This window comes from Cynocephalus volans, chromosome 5 (genome assembly GCF_027409185.1).
Source record: "Cynocephalus volans isolate mCynVol1 chromosome 5, mCynVol1.pri, whole genome shotgun sequence".
Taxonomy (NCBI): domain Eukaryota; kingdom Metazoa; phylum Chordata; class Mammalia; order Dermoptera; family Cynocephalidae; genus Cynocephalus; species Cynocephalus volans.
In genome coordinates, this window is record NC_084464.1 from 139,485,378 (window position 1) to 139,502,451 (window position 17,074).

Genomic DNA, 17,074 nt, shown 5'->3' on the forward strand with positions numbered 1-17,074 from the left:
TGGGCAGTTTGGAGAGGTCGCTTTAGAATTTCTAACATCCTAAATGTTCTAATGAAAAAAAAAAGTATTTGAGGAGAGGGGAAGATCAAGCAAAGGCTGGCACTGTTTTATCAGGTGAGTTAAATAAGCATGAAGCTGCCTGAGCTTTCCCATGATCTTCAGTTAGTGGTCTTTCCATAGGGTCTTGAGAGTAAGACAGCTTCAATTGGCAAGATCAGAACAAATTCACAACGATGGCCGTGGTCCCGGCCTTACCTGCAATTGTAAAATAGGCAGACGCAATGTCAGGGATACCTTCCCCTTCAGAGCTTTTGTCTCTGTGGAGGATATTGTGCTCCCCTCAGGCTCCTTGGACTCTCTACACTTTCTCCTTATCACAATCTGCTCTGGTAGCTATCAGTTGGAAAGGATCTAATCGATTACATCATCACTTGCGGGAAAGATTAATGGTGGAATTTCAGGCATCAAGGTAGGCCAGTGAGGATAAAATCTCAGACAAGCAGAGTTTTCTTAACATGCTTGAACGTATAGGACATAAGCGACCATGCATTTACAGACTGATGGATAGGGCTGGTCCTGAATGGAGGTGGGAGAAGGCCCGTGCAGATGTCTGAAGGGTGCTTGATCAGAGTGCACCTCTGGAAAAAAAACAAGAGTTCCCTCGCTGTCACTTTGTCTTTTTGTCATCTTTTAAGTCACTCTACTATGACTCTGATATTTAGATTGAGGCTGGCAAGGGGGCTGCAGGTGGGGAACATTTTATTTTTTGTGTCTGGGTTCTTAGCCTCTTAGAAGAAGCCCAAAATTATTCTTTCAACCATTGTCTCTTGGTCAAAGATATTTCCTAGAGAAGAGAGTGATTAAAAAGACTGATAACCTAGGAAATAAAGCCTAGAAATGCAGTACATTTACAAAAATAGGATCTGATGAAGTTTTCCTACAACTGTTTTCATGTCGATTATTTATGAAGCTTTTTTTGAAGGTCAAAGTTTGAGCAACTGGTTTTGGAGTTGAGGAAGTTTCCCACAGTATCAGCAATTTACCTATCCCCTTATGCAGAGTAGATGCTCACCTAGGGTAGGAGGACATTGCCAGTTGATAACATAATCCGTGGTGTAGAAAAACATTTTCTAGAAGAAGGTTTCTTCCACAGCCAGTTCAGAAGCACTATTAGTTTATTTAGAGAGTCGAGAAATAGTGAAAGTTGCAATCTGTGGCAGGGTAGGGAGATGCTATGTTTCTTCTGTGCTTGAAAAGATGGCCAATGATGTTTGCAGTAATTATAACTGATCTCTCGCCTAAAGAAGAAGGTGAAAGGGCTTGAGGAGCATCTCTATACGTTCCACACTGTTAGAAGTGTGTGTTGTAGAACCAACACAGAAAGCAAGCCAGATGAAAAAACAAGAAAAAGGAGAAAAGGGAAGATCTATGTCCATAGGTAAGTGTAATGAACTAAATATATATTTCCACTGGTAGTAATTGGGCATATTCATGGGTTTTGTTCTTTTTCAATTTGCATACTTCTATTAGAACATTGCTCTCTAGTTGTTTTATAATTATTTCTCTAAGTCTGCCTACCCCCAGTAGACTATGAACTATGTGAGGATATGAATCTTCTTTATTTTTGTGTCCCTAGCATCAAGTATATTGCTGGACGCAGAACAAGTTGTCAACGCCTGAAATTTTTTTGATATCGTAGAATTTTAATTCTAAAAAGATCACTTCCTTGGGAATGAGACACTCTTGGGAGTCATCTCAGAGAATGTAGGGGGTAGTGGAACCAACAGCTTGACTTGAGTAGGGCTGGATTATTAATTAGTCAAAGATATGTCAGCCTTTCTTATTGCAAATTCACTGAGTCTGAAACATGGATATTTTGAAGTTAGCCAAAGAGGGTAGCTTGAGGCAAGGAAGATTACATAAGGTTGAAGGTTATCAGAAGAACAGGATTCCAGAAAGAAGTGTTCCTAGCATGGCCAGCTTCATGGCAGTGCAAACCTGTGCTGTCACATGGACTCCTATACTCAGAGTGCTCTGTCCTTGACTAAATGCTGTACTGTTGCTGTCTTGAAATTCTTAATGATTTTTAAATAAGGGGCTCACATTTTCTTTTTGCACTGGGCCTATGAATTAAGTAGCTGGCCCTAGCTGCTAGTGAGATGAGAGGAGCCACAATGGCCAAGATCAGAAAAACTACACCCAGGAGGTATCAGAGAACAGTGGTAAAAAAGCAAGCATTGGATGTAAGTAGAACTCATCCCACCTGTCTGGTTAGCATGCTACAGGCACTGCATAGGGCAGAGTTCCCAGAATGTGAATGAAAGGACTACTGCTCAGGGAAGGACAGGCATCCTGGGGAAGAGTCTTCAGACAGCAGATAAGTGAGGGCTTTTTCCCTTTGGGGTGATAACAGAGAAAAAAAGCAAGGACTTACAGGGTCAGAAGATTGGAATAGTCTCAGGAGGAGTGAGCACACACCTGCAAATTCAGAGTAAAATAGCCTGAAGCCCAGAAAAGGAATCTTCAGGTATTTCTAGTCTGTCCCCAAATATGGCCCCCAGAAGAATGCTAGATTGGCCAACCTGGAAAGCCCCACACCAGGGACAAATATTACAAACAACATAGGTTGTAGAAGACATTAAAAATTGACTAGACCTCACTCTGGTTCCTGAGTATCGCAGATAAAAAGAAAGCCAGTAATTGTGAGCCAAGAAAAATAACTAGGATGACTCTTAGATTACTTGATTTTGGGGTAACTTTTTCATGTTTGTTATCATTATCTTCATCTAATTCTCCACACTATTGTAAACGGGAAGGGCTTGTGTGATTATTCTGGGGTATAAACTGACAGGGAGGAGGTGGGAGAACCACATTGTACTCTGTAGTCTATGCTGGGAAGAGCCTAACATGGTGGGAAACAGATCATGGAATAGAAAGTAGGAGGAGACAGCTTTTTTTTTTTTTTTTTTTTTTTTTAAAGGTTAAATACCTAAATGCCTAGGGCACATAGGGAGAAATAAAATTCGCCCTGGGACTGCAAAGTGGTTCCAAGGCTGTCACTGAGAGTAGCTTGGAGGCCTGTGACATAACTAGGGATGAGCAAGAGGAAGTTAGGCTGCATGGAAGCTTTATGATGTTCTCCTCATCGGGGCTGAATCCAGGCACACTCGAGAAGAGGCCTCCAAGAGATTCTGAGAGATTCCTAAGCATTCAAAAGATGAAACCGTGTAGTATCAATCAAATAAAAACATACACTTCCTAATGAGTTGTAACTGTCTGCTGGCTGGGTGATGGGTGCAGTGCATAAACGTGACATGGTCACCAGTCTGTGTGCTGCCTTCTTGGAGGTATGACACGATCTACCTCTAGGTATGCTACAGAGCCCGCCCAAACTTACCAAACTCTGGTCCCTGCTACTCTGATGGCTCAGATGGGAGCAGGTGCCATAGTCATATAGAATCTGTAATGCGTCTCTAGGGCTAAGTAGGAAAGTGAAGAGACTGGGGGGATGGGTGGGATGTTTTTTCTCTGCTTTCAGTCTGTGGTTATGATTTTGGAAGAGAAAGGAGAAAGAGGGATAATAGCTGGTTATGTAGAAGACGTCCAAAGGGAAGAATTTGTCTTCTGCATCATGACAGGAATGTCAGGAAGATGTACTACTGGAAATGGAAAGGGGCACCAGATCAAAGTGGAGAATATATTTAACAAGGATGAATGGATGAAGGGGAGGGAGAAAAATCAAGATCAACTGCCGACTAGGTACCAAGGACAGTGGGCATGATGGAGAAAGAATTTGTAACTTAGTAATTGTTATTACTAAGTTATTGTTATTACTAAGTTCACTAAAAATAATATTTATGACCTTTGGAAACTACACATGTTAACACCAGGGGTGACAAAATGAACTCAAAGTTTCAAAGTGGAAAGCAAATATAATGTTATCGAGAGCACTAAGATTTAATGGGATAAAACTCAGCCTAAAAAATAGCAAGAGAAAGACACACTTCATTCAAAAACGTACCTAGTAGGAAGAAACATAGAATAGTCCTGTGTATAACGATGATATATATCTAGATGAAATCAAAGGTAAAGCAAGTCAAGAAAATAAGAAATTAATTATACTGCTTTTGAGAATATACTTCAGACCACTCAGGAAGAGGAAGGATATGGATATTGTGTTTTTGGTGTTAAATCTCGGTATGAAGTAACCCCTTGCAGTAATGGGAGAATTCAACTATGTTTTGAAAATTTAATTTTGCTAAAATTAAAGTATTTGATAAATGCCTAACTTTTAATGCTGACATTTTTAAACCCTAAAAAAGAGAGATAATGCAAGAGGGGTAAATGTCAATGTGGAAATTCTAAGGGGCAGTAGTGAGGGAGTAACCAGAATCTCAGAGTTGACACTGTAATGAAGTCATATTTGTGCCCTTGCCCAGCGTTTCTTAAATGAGGTCCTTGGCGGGCTGGTTCTACAAATTGTTACTGGTCTGCAATAAGATGAAAGTAAGTACTGGAAACTTTTACAGCAGTTTTTTATCACCACCACATTTTAATTTTATTTTACAAAATTTAAACCAATCCTTCACCACAGATACTTTACAAAGCACCATCCTAGTTCATGATAAAATAGAATTCAAAAAATTTTCTGCCCTTTGTCCTGAAAATGAATACAGCTATGAGGAAGAAGAAATCTAAAGAGATAATGAAAGAGAGGGAGAGTTAGAGCATATATTTGAGAATTATTCCAATGGGACCAATGAGAAAAATCATCTAAAAAGTAGTTTGATTGTACTAGAAGCTCTCTTGATGAGAAAAGAGGGTGAAAACCTTTTATTGAATACCTATTATACGTTAGGCACTTTTACTTAGATTTTCTTATTTAATGTTCACCCTTCAGAGAAGTGGTATTATTCTAATTTTTATGGAAAGTGGGGCATAACTGAGGCCCAGTGAATTCAGTGGGTTGAATGGAAGTCCCCAAAAAGATATGTGCACATCCTAATCCCCAGAACCTGTGAATATTACTTTATATGGCAAAATATGTGATTAAGCTATAGATCTTGGGAAGAAGAGCTTCTCCTAAATGGGTCCTAAATGAAATAACATATCTTTATATGATGGATACACAGAGGAGAAGACACAGAGAAGAGGGGGTGGCCATAGAAGCAGAGACTGGAGTGACGTAGCCACAAACCAAGGGACATCTGAAGCCACCAGAAGCTGGAAGAGGCCAGGAACAATTTTACCCCAAAGCCTTTGGAGTGACTGTGGCCCTGCTGAGTTCTTGATTTCAGACTTCTGTCCTCTAGAACTGTGAGAGAATACATTTCTCTTGGTCCACATTTCTGTTGTTTTAAGCCACTCAGTTTGTGGTAATTTGTTACAACAGCCTTAGGAAACTAATACAGTGACCTAAAGTAACTTCTATGAAATGAAAAATCTGATATTGACTCAGGTGTAACTCCAGAGCCATTTACTATGACCAGTCACATAGCAGGCTTCTAGACTTTAGGATGTCCGGATTGAATGATTAGAAATATGTTGAAGGGCAGGAAAGAGCAAGGAGGAATGAAAAGTATATTTTGTGGCCTCATGTACTAGGTTTGAATCTGGGTTCCTCTACTCACTTTACTTGTCTTCTCTAAGTCTCAGTTCCCTCAACTGTAAATGAAGTGTCATAAACCAAATTAACAGGGTTATTGTGAATGTAAGCTTCTTTGCAAATCATGGAACACTATTCAAATGCTAATTACTGAGAAATTTTCCTTCTAAGAGAGACTGAAGAGATGATGTTTGCAGCAACCTTTACACTTAGTGTCTAACTAACCTGCTGCAGCTGCAATGGCATTGGGTTGCCCAACTCCTTGCCATAGTAGGTGGCAAGATGAGCATATCCTTTTCTCTAGATAAGCGGTCTTACTATCACGTGCCTGCAGGAGCAAGGAGAAGCCCCTAAACCTGTTGAGCAATTTATGTTTGAAAGAAAATCTTAGCTGCTCCCACGCCAAAAACAAAACAGTTGTTTTTGGCAGATATATAGATATTTTTTTCAGTATTCAGATGGACAATACTAAATAACTCTATTCAACAGGCCAGTTCATTTTTACTTGTTTACTTATACCCTGCCTTTTTCCAGAAAGGATTTAAGGTGGATTACCTATAAATACCACACAAGATAAAATAAAGTGAAAAATAAGTGGGTGAGGAAAGTAGGACAACAGGAAAATGAGACTCAGAAAAATAAATGAAACCAGGAGTGAGTTAGACTCATTGTGTTCTGTAAGGTCTTGTGTGCTTACCAGGGCTGGCCATGAGTGTGTGTCTAAGCTTTTTGCTGTTAATACAAAAAGGGCTCTAAGTCAAGTCCCTAGTAACATCCTCTTTAGGAAGTAATTTGTGTTTGCCCTGAGCTCTGGCTATGGGAGATCAAGGCCTCAAAGATCTTGACCCCGAGCATGACAATAATCATTTTAACTTTGATTAAAAAAAAAAAAAATCAATAAAGGATCATTGAAATTTGTGTGTTTGAGAAACATACGTTCCCAATGTACTGTCTAATGTACTAGCCATAAAATTTATATTTACAGAACTGATGACTAAGTAGCTATACAGGATGATTAACTATAAATCACGCACACATGTGGGGATGTCTACCATAAGGGATGACTGGTTTCAGAACCGTTCATCTGTTGCCCTTTTTGGCACTAATCAAGGCAAGCTTGATCTGCAGCTACTCTTTGTTCATGGCAATTAAGTCAGTGTCTGCTTATAGGAGAATGTCTATTTTTCTTTTTTCTAGAACAGAGGGAAATGCATCCAGTTTACAGAAAATTATTGAGTGTCATTAAATTATTAACAGTGGTTGGAGCACATGTCTCTGTTTTTATTCTACTGAGATCACTACCTGAAGACTAATTCACTTAGCTTTTGGGGTGTGAATTTTGCAGCTTATTCATTGTGGGGAGCCCTTAACTATGTTGCGATGCTTAAAATAAAAAAGTTGATGAGGGTTATATTAAATTATTTTATAGTGAAAATTGATGATGAAGAAGTAATTATGGCCCTTTACAGCCCTTTAGACTTGAATGATTTCTCTCTGCTTTCTGGCAGAGGTTGGCAAACTTTTTCTGTAAAGGGCCAGATAGTAAATATTTTAGGATTTGTGGGCCATATGTTCCCTGTCGTAACTATTCAACTCTGCCACTGTAATGTAATGTCTATGAATAGACAATTCATAAGCTAATGGGTATAGCTGAATTCCAATAAAACTTTATTTACAAAAACAGGTGGCAAAGGAATTTGGCCCCTGAGCTACAATTTGCAGACTCCTGCTCTGTGATGTAGAATTATGGGTTTTATGTTCTTGTTTAAAGTTATCACTATATACAAAACGATTTTCGTAGAGAAATTTTGGTTTGGCAGCCTATCTCCTTGAAGATGATGAAAAGGCCCTCCTTTTAGGCAAGAAGACCTTAATTCTTAAAATAGATCATTGCCATCTATATAGCAGTTATCTAAAGCATGGAGCTCTCTATTTTATCAACGAGACAGAAAAACTACATTCTCTGCTTCCCATATAGCCTCACCCTCTATGTATGAGCAGCCTAGCCACTTGTCAAGGTCGCCTGAAACAGAGAGATAAGAGAGATAAACTTCATGGGCTTGATAATAATTCATTTCTCCAGATTTTCAAATTTTCAGCCTTGCATTAAACCATGTTACTAAGAATATGAATAAACATACAATATTACCTTCCTTCCTCTAGAAGTATCCTCACACAGTTTAACATCAATCCCTCATCTTTTATTGAGTTATTTACAAAAATGACCATTTGGACAACGTATCTCTCCCTTTGTAAAACTGCTGTTGAAGACATTTTCCATTAGATTGTTTTGTGTTCTGTAGGTGAAGTTCTATGTGCAAGCCCTCTTAGAGTTCAGTGGGGTGCCAAAAAGTGTATCTCTTGTTATTCTTCTTGTTATTAACAAGAGAGCGTAATGTAACTCCTCCTATGCTACCCCCCAGTTCCTATTTTTAGCTATTTCCAAAAGTGAAGCTAAGTATATGTCCAATTGCCTAGATTGTATTCAGCCTAGGGTTTCTTACCCAATCACCTCTTCCTTTTCCTTCTTGGTTATTTCATTTTTTTCTGGTTTTGCTGGATCTGATCATACTTGTGTCTTAGTACAGAATTTTTTTAGAGTATAAATAACAAACAAATAATGAAATTCGGGCCTGTTGAAAACGTTAAAAATCAAAAGAAGACATTTTCATCTGTGAAACTGGAAAAACAAGGAAGTGATCGCCAAACTGCCCAGGGCAGATGGTGTAATGATAACAGATAACAGAACTATTAAATTCATATTTTACTTTCAAGTTCTGCAACAAGAAAAGTGGTCTGCAGGCTGGGAGAATAAAAGCAAATAATACCAGAAATTAATTTTTGGGGTGCTTTGTTTTTGGGGGTGAGTTTTTTAGTACCTCGTCTCTTTTATTTTCATACTGTGAGGGGGTAGTCACAGTAGTTATTATATCCTACTTTGCTGGGGAGGAAATTTTGACTCAGCATTAAAGGACTTGTCCACATTCACAAACAATGTAAAGACTGAGTTGACTGCAACTCTGTCTAGATGAGTGAACAGTAAGACAGAGCCTGGCCACGCTTCAAATTAATTCTAGTTGCTAGAATGAGTGAATACACACTGAAGATTACTCAGTAATTATTGAGATATTCCATATTCCAGAGACCAAAAGATGAATAAATAAGGCAATGTCAATCAATTTTTCACAAAGAGGGATAGATTCCACAATTTACAAACTCTTCTCAGATGGCAAGCCCAGAAAAAGTCAGGAACGGATTTTTAAGCTAATGGTTTGTGAGTATTAACAATGGAATGTGGTGGTTACCAGGAGTGAACATAAGTTCACAAGGAATGTCAAGTTATGCTAGCTTAATTTATTTTCTTGCTTTAAAAATGGTGCTGCTTTATAAGATCAGAGGATTAACTAGGAAAACTTAATTTTCACAATAATATCATAAAAACAGCAACTACTTGTTGAATATTTACTATGTGCCAGGACTTATTTGCCTTGTTTTATGGAGCTACTTTATAAGATCAGAGGGTTGACTAGGAAAACTTAATTTTCACAATAATATCATAAAAACAGCAACTACTTGTTGAATACTTACTATGTTCTGGGCCCAATTTGCCTTGTTTTATTTACCTCCACAATAGTCCTAGTAGGTAGGTACTTTGCTTATCTCCCTTTTTAAAGATAAGAAACAAAGGATCGGTGAGATCAAGTAATTTACGCAAGGTCACATTGCTAGTGAGTGGCTGATGTGGAATTGAAGCCAAATTTTTCTGACTAGCTGTTGATGGTCACTACTACACTATATTGTGTAGACACACAGCCAGGCTTATGAGGTCTTTGAGGCTAAGGTAAAAGGGTGTACGGGTTGGGTCACAATACCTTTTGCTGGACTCACAACAGGTTGTAAACAAAGCAAAAGCATGTTGATTGATATTTTAGTCTTAATTTGCTTGGCATTTGGATCAATGAATTGGCTAAAGACATAGAAAACATACTTATCACCCTTGTAGTTAACAGCATCAAGAAGAAAAGCCAATCCTATCACTGCAATTAACTAATATTTGCATAGTGTTTCCCATATTACAGAATGTTTTCACCTAGCTTGTCACATTTGATTCTCACAACTGTGCAAAGACTTATTCGTAGACTTATTACTATTTTTCCTCCCCCCCTTTTTTTTTACAGTGGGCAGAACTGAGGTTCAGAGAAATCAAGTGACTCAATCAGAGTCATACAGTGAATAATCTGAGGACTTCTGTTTTCTGTCACACTGCAGTAGATATAGAGCCATGATTAGCAGCATTATCAAGATATGTAAATGCAAGATCAAAACCAGTAAGATGAAATATGAAGGTGATAGATGTAAAGTCTAACAAGGAAGTAAACAGTATATTTATTTGAATGCTTAATGTAAGCCAACATTGCATTATGATTACTAATAATGCCAATTAATATTGGGCTGGATTAATGGATTATTAATTACTTATAATGCTAGTTTAATATTGGGCTGGATTTATTAATATCCACATCAAATAAGAAATACTCCCACTAAATATGGAACTGTTCCAAACATACGCAGGATCCAGCATTTACTAAAAACCTGGACTAGGTAGAGAGTATCTAGAGGCAGGTAACTACTGCAGAGACCATGGGCTACATGTGATAGTGAAGGCAATGAGGAAATGAATAGAAATTCTGATTTTCTTCAAAATTTTAAGAATTATCAAATGGAAGAGAAAAATATTTGTTCTGTGTTGATATAGGTCCAATAGGTGTATGAGAAAATCAAATTTTGGCTTGACATAAAGGACATCTCCAACAATTGAGCAACTCCCTATTGAATGAGCCTTGTGGAGTTTTAATGCCCTGTCATGGGAAGAAGTCCCTCACTGGATGGTCTTTCTTTCTTTTAGATGTCAGGTGAAAAGCGAAATTACGAAGAGTTACCATGGCTTGCTGAATCTGATATTATGTGATAGTTAAAGAACTTATTCCAGGAGGGCAAAGATGATTCCTGTTTTGGTTTTCACTTAGCTCCAAGCAATGTCTGGAATATAGTAGAAGCTCGAAATATATTTATTGAAATGAATCTTCAAAAGGGAGAGAAAAGGACTACGGGCTGGTCATGAACTGTCTACTGGGATACATCATGCCTGACACAATTAACACTCCCCAGACCATTTTCAGTGAGAGGCGTCAACGTGAGGCTCTAGTCTGGAGCATTTGTACTCACTGTGCCCTTTGCTTGGAATGTGCTTCCCCTTGGATTTTCACCAGGCTCAACCTCTGAATTTATCATGTCTGCTCAAAAGGCACTTCATCACAGAGGTGTATATCTGAAGAAGCAATCCCTTAAACTGTATCACTTCACTTTATGCTTACCCTGCTCTAGTACTTCCGAGCATTTTTTACTGCTTGATAAACAGAGGCACATGCGCGCGCGCGCACACACGCACGCACGCACGCACGCACGCACGCACACACACACACACACACACGCACGCACGCGTCTCCTGACATTTAAATGTAAGTTCCTTGGTAGAAGGGACTTTGTTTTGCTCCTGTTTGTTACGGATTGAATTGCATTCCCCTCAAATTCATATGTTGAAGTTGTAATCCTCAGTAGCTTCAAATGTAACCTTATTTGGAAAATAGGGTTGTTGCAGGTGTAATTAGCTAAGATGTGGTCATACCACAGTAGGGTTGGCCTCTAGATCAATAAAACTGGTGTCCTTTTTAAAAAGGAACATTTGGATACAAAGACACACACAGGAAGAATGCCGTGTGAAAATGAAGGCAGAGACTGGGGGCACACATCTATAAGCCAAGGGATGTCAAAGACTGCCAGCAAACCACCAGAAACTAGGGAAGAGACATGAAACAGATTCTCTCTCACAGCTCTCAGAAGGAACCAACCCTGCTGACAACTTGATCTTGAACTTCTAGCCTCCAGAAGTGAGATAATAAGTTTCTGTTGTTTAAGCCACCCAATTTTTGGTACTTTGTTATGATGGCCCTAGCAAAGTAATATTCTGCTGTATCTGTGTAGCTACAACTGTGACTAGATAGAGTAGGTATTTAATAAATACTTTCTGAGTGAATGTTGAATGAATGAATAAATGGAAGAATAACTGGATATATGTTAACTCAGGAAAGTCATCTATTTTTTCTAGTCCTCAGTATTGTCATTTGTAAAATGATATCCACTACAGTGTAGAAGATTTATCCAGTTTTCATCTATTTATAAAAAAGAACTCTTGTGACAGAAAAATTGATCATATATTAGAAGTTATCCAGGAAGCTTATTTAATCTGAATCTCTATTAGAAAAATACAGACAGACACGGGTTTTAAAGATGGTTGAAATTTTAATTTGACCCGAGGCAAACGTCTGAAATGAATAATTTCCTGAGATGGCTTTTAGATTTTGATCCTGTGTTTTTTCTTGAAGATTTTATCTATTTATAGAAATCAGGTCAGTGAGACTGTGAGTTATAGGCGATGTGATTTTATTGCACCCCAGGCTCAACTATGTATCACAGTAGAATCTTCTCACTGAGGAAATGAGCTGTTGGCAAGAAATGCTGTAGGAATCAAATCAGAGTAGAATGCAGAAAATAGTCTTCATGATTGGGAACTTTGGGCGTGTCATTACCTGAGATGAAATTAGGTTTATTCTTGTGGCCCCTGAAAATGGGCTTTGCAGAAAGATCTAGTTGAAGAGACAACGAGCAGGACTGCAGAGACTGATCTGGACGTGATTAGATTTATTAGTCTGAACTATCAGGAAAGCCCCAGCTGGCCAGAGTGAGCTCAAGTTTTCAGTCCTTCAAGACTGGACTAGGTGGGCTTGCCAGGGCTAATCCACAGATATGGTTTTCTAGAAACCCAATGCACCCAATAGAGCTCTGGTTCTACTTCCCTTTTTAGGACCCTTACCTTCCAAGGGATCAGCAGAATCATGTTCTCTATCTCCCGCTATTCAAAGCATTTGACTTCTGTGTGGAACGTTTCTGAGTGTCCTGTTACTGAGAGTTAAGTCCTCCACTTGGTTCTTTTCATTCTCCTTTCCCAACTCACATTTCCTGAGGTAGATCTGCACTCCAATGAAATAAATTGATACCTCAGTGCGCAGAACTCAAAGACTCATAGGGCACAGAATTGAGGAAGTCACAGAATTTGCAGCTCTAAAGAAGAGTTAGATTTATCTCCCAGTGGGGGTCTGCTGGGCTCTATGGGAAAGACAGTTTGAATTTGGATTTTGGTGCTTTTGGCTTCACCAAGTTTTGGGTTCCTCTTGCTAGTCTAACTTAGCTCAAGTCCAAGAAGCCACCATAGTTCTGAATGCATGGAACCAAAATCAACAAAGAGCAAAGCATCCCTCTTACTTTCCCATGTACAATTGTCTGAATGTTGGTTTTCCCCCCAAATTCATATGTTGGAACCTAATACCCAGCATGATAGTATTAAGAGCTGGGGGCCTTTGGGAAGTGATTAAGTCATGAGGGCTCCACCATCATAAATGGGATTCATGCCCTTATAAAAGAGACTTGAGCAATCTCCTTTGCCCCACTTCCACCATGTAAGGGCACGGCAACAAGCACCATCTATGAAGCAGAGAGCCTTCACCAGACACTCAATCTGCTGGTGCCTTGATCTTGGACTTCCCAGTCTCCAGAACTGTAAGATATAAATTTCTGTTGTTTATAAATTACACAGTCTATTTTGTTATAGCTGCCCAAATGGACTGAGACGCCACCCCTACCTCGGTTTTGCAAATGGGTCAGTAAAAAAGTATTCTTGGTGTGGGCAAGAGTGTAAGTTAGTACAGTGAAGACTCAAATAGAAAACAAATCCCCAAAACAGAGGCTATTTATATTTTAAATCTTTGGATTATAGTGAGCAGTTGGAAGCAATCTTAAATGTCACCTAATTTAACTAACTTATTTTACAGATTGGGAAACAGCATGCTCTAAGAAAGACCTTTTGACTTGCAGACCCTATGTTTTCCATGTAGTTCTATATTTTTGTATCTTTAAAATTTTACTCCTCCTTCCTTTATCTCTGCATAATTCAGGGCAAAAAAATCCATAAAACCAGAGGGTGGGTGTATTAACAAGATTGTAGCAAAGGGAAAGGACATAGACAAGAGACCATTCCTAATTCAGTGTTCTGTGATTTAGCTAAGCATTAAAGCAAACTAAAGCTGGGTGAGAATTAGAATTTGTGGTCCTGAGACTCTTGGGTGAAATGGGCTCCCATGTTATTTTCTACAGTCAGATATTCTCTATAGTCTGATGGTATGAGTCTCTATAGCAATGATTTTCATTTCTTTTGGAGAATGGAGTAATGGTTCTCATTTGAGAGTCTGAAGACTATCAAGGATCCTCTTTCCAGAAAAATATCCATTCACAATTTGCACACAAGTTCAGGTGATTCACACATGTCCTCGATATGAAGACTGGACTCTAGGTTATGAACTCATGTTCTAAATATTAATGGCAGCTATGAGTGTTGATTGAGTATTTGTGATGTTCCAGGCATTATTCTGAGGACTTTACATGTGCCACATTATTTAACTTCCACAACACTTGAGGTAGGTAGTATTACCTCCATTTTACAGAGAAAACAGATTTAGAGAACATCTGCCTGTTTAACAACCATTTCTTAAATACTGACTGGTGCTAAGCATGATGCTAGGTGCTGAGGACACAACAGTGCACACAAATGGGCATCATTTCTGCCATCATCAAGTTTGGAATTCAGGGAAGCCAAGTGACTGCATATATACACAGAAACGTGCCATGAGGAAATAGGCATGGAGGAGCATGTCAGGCAGTGAGAATAACAGATCCACGTGGAGTGTTGGAAGAATGTAAAGAAAGAAGTCATGTATGGACCACTCAGACACACAGGTGTGAGAGGCACATAATGAGGGGTAGCAGATAAGGTGAGCAGTGTAGACCGTGTGTGGGAGTTAAACCATTCTCTAGAGGTTAATGCGAAAAGAAGAGACTGAACTCAAACCAGGTTCATCTGCCCCCAAAGTCAGACCCTTCCCCATTATTGCTACAGTTCATTTCCTCTGACTACAATGACTCCTTTTGATACATATGTGATGTCCTAGTTTCCTTCATGCCAGTAGGAAGGAAGTACACCTCCCTAAATCTGGGATCAAGGACCAAGTTTTAAAATTTTCCGTCTGTCAGCCTGTGTTCTGATTCTTTTGCCCTTATTTTCTGCTGGAAAATCAACCTACCATCTCCTCCCCAAAGCCTTTTTCCCAAGCTCGCCCCTATGTCTGGGTGAGCCCTAGGTAAAAGCCTGGAGAATCCTGGGCAATCATTGAATCATGCCTTTTTGTTTCCTGCCTGACCCTAAATTTCAAGGGATTATGCATTCAGACCAATGCCTTAATTTGGTGAAAAAATAATCTCTTATCTCTATTTCTAAAAAATTGCTTCTAAGTGCTTCGGCTCTCACTGTTGTCCCCACATGTGCAGAGCTCTGTCCCAAACAATGGGGGCCTTTATTTCTTCTTTCCAGAGCAGCAGCTTGCTGGCACACGAGATTGCCAGGCCTGGGGCTGGACCCCTGCCCAGAGTGGCAAGGGTGGGTACCCAGGCCACATATGACTCGTACTCTGTTGTCCAGCTAATGTCCTTGGCGCACCATCACTGCTGAGTATGCTGCACACGACAAACAGAAACACGGTGCTAATTTCAACGCCTATTAGAAACACAAGGCAGTAGAAATAATGGTTGATAGACAGAAATGGTCAGAATTGGCAGGTTAAGAAGCCCTAAAAGCTTCTGGGAGATGTTGACAAACAATGGGAAATAGATACACTCTATGATAATAAAAATGTATTTGACAGTGTGCTTTTGAATGGGCACAGTGAGAGACTGAAGTGGACAATACGTGACCATGGTTTTTGCCCCACACCATCCAGAGCTGCTGATCAGGTCAGGCCAAGAACAAGCATCTGTGCATTCACGCAAAAGCTATCGGAATGCAGAGTGTTCCCAATGAATACGTTAATAACTTTCAACAACCTTCACTTCTGGACATGATGTAATTAATTCTTGAATCAGTGAAGCAAGATGGTCTGTGGTCTGATATTTTCATTTGAAAGTAAGTGGGAAGACAAAAGCAAACAGGCTTTTTGGCTATGACAGAATCAGTGACCTTCCAAGTAAGGAATTTAAACTGGAACTTTCAACTTTAGAGGGGAATGAGTCTGGAGAACCCTTGTGTAGCAGAAATTGAAGGTGGAGATAGAGTGGGGGTTACAATGCTCCCCACTGCCCTCTGAGCACACACACCCTTCCCCATTACATACACTACTTTCAAGGGCTCTGATGTCCCTAAACCTTTTTTTTTTTTTTTTTTTTTTTAGCAGGAAAACATTATTGCTAACAGCTTTTTTAAAAGAAAAATACACAGGGCTGGCATGCCAGCACATGCTTGAATGCTCTCACAGTTACATATAAGCTTTAAAAAGAGGCCCCCTTTTCCCCGAGCCTTACTCATACTCCATGCATCATAGAGCCAGAGTTTGGAAAGGCTGTGAAGAGTGCACATGGCAATTGGATCTATTGTGTCAGATCGTGGGAGTGGTAAAAGCAGGTGACGTAGTAGGGGTGGGAATGTAAAGTTGGGGGGTGCAGTGTAGGGTAGGGAGGGGCCGTGCAGGGCAGCAGGAAAGGTTGTCATACTTCTTGATGTTCTTTAGGACATTTAGGATAACAGAACCATTGTCTTTTAAAGATGAATGAAACCTTAGAAACCTGACATGAAGATTCAGAGGTATTAACTGCCGAAGCAAAATCACACAGGCAGGGAAAAGCTGGGTGAGACAGTGTCTGCATAACACAGACCCTATTTTGGACCACAAAACCCATTTGAGAATATGATTAGGGCTACAGACACTTTCCTCTGAAAAACAAAACTACGCATAATATTTCCTATTCAATTCAAAGGATTTATTCACTCTTTAAGTGAAACTGAGGGTCTGAGGAATTTTCTGATAGACAAATATAGGTTATTGATTGAGCATATACATAATGCTCAGACAGACTGAGGTTTAAGGTTTTCCTCCTTTCAACTTACTAGCTGTTTAGCACAAGCAAGCATGTAAGGTTTCCAAGCCTCAGCTTCCTGTTACATGACATAGGTGTAATAATACCTATTTGTAGGTTATCAAATTGAGATTCAATGTGACAATGGGTTTAAAGAACTTTAGTTAGTATAAAGCCTGGCACATGGGAAGGACACCTGTGTGCCATTGTTTTGTCACTGTCCTCCCTCCTTGACCTCATGGACTCCGTGGTTAGCTGGTGGTAGGCTACCCCGTCTCCTGAATTTCTTCCCGGTCCTTTGCCTTTTGCTTGCTTCCAGCCTAAATCTATTTGCTTCCTGGCCATTCTCCTTTCCTTAAGAGTCTCTCCATCTCACCATATGAAAGACAGCCAGTG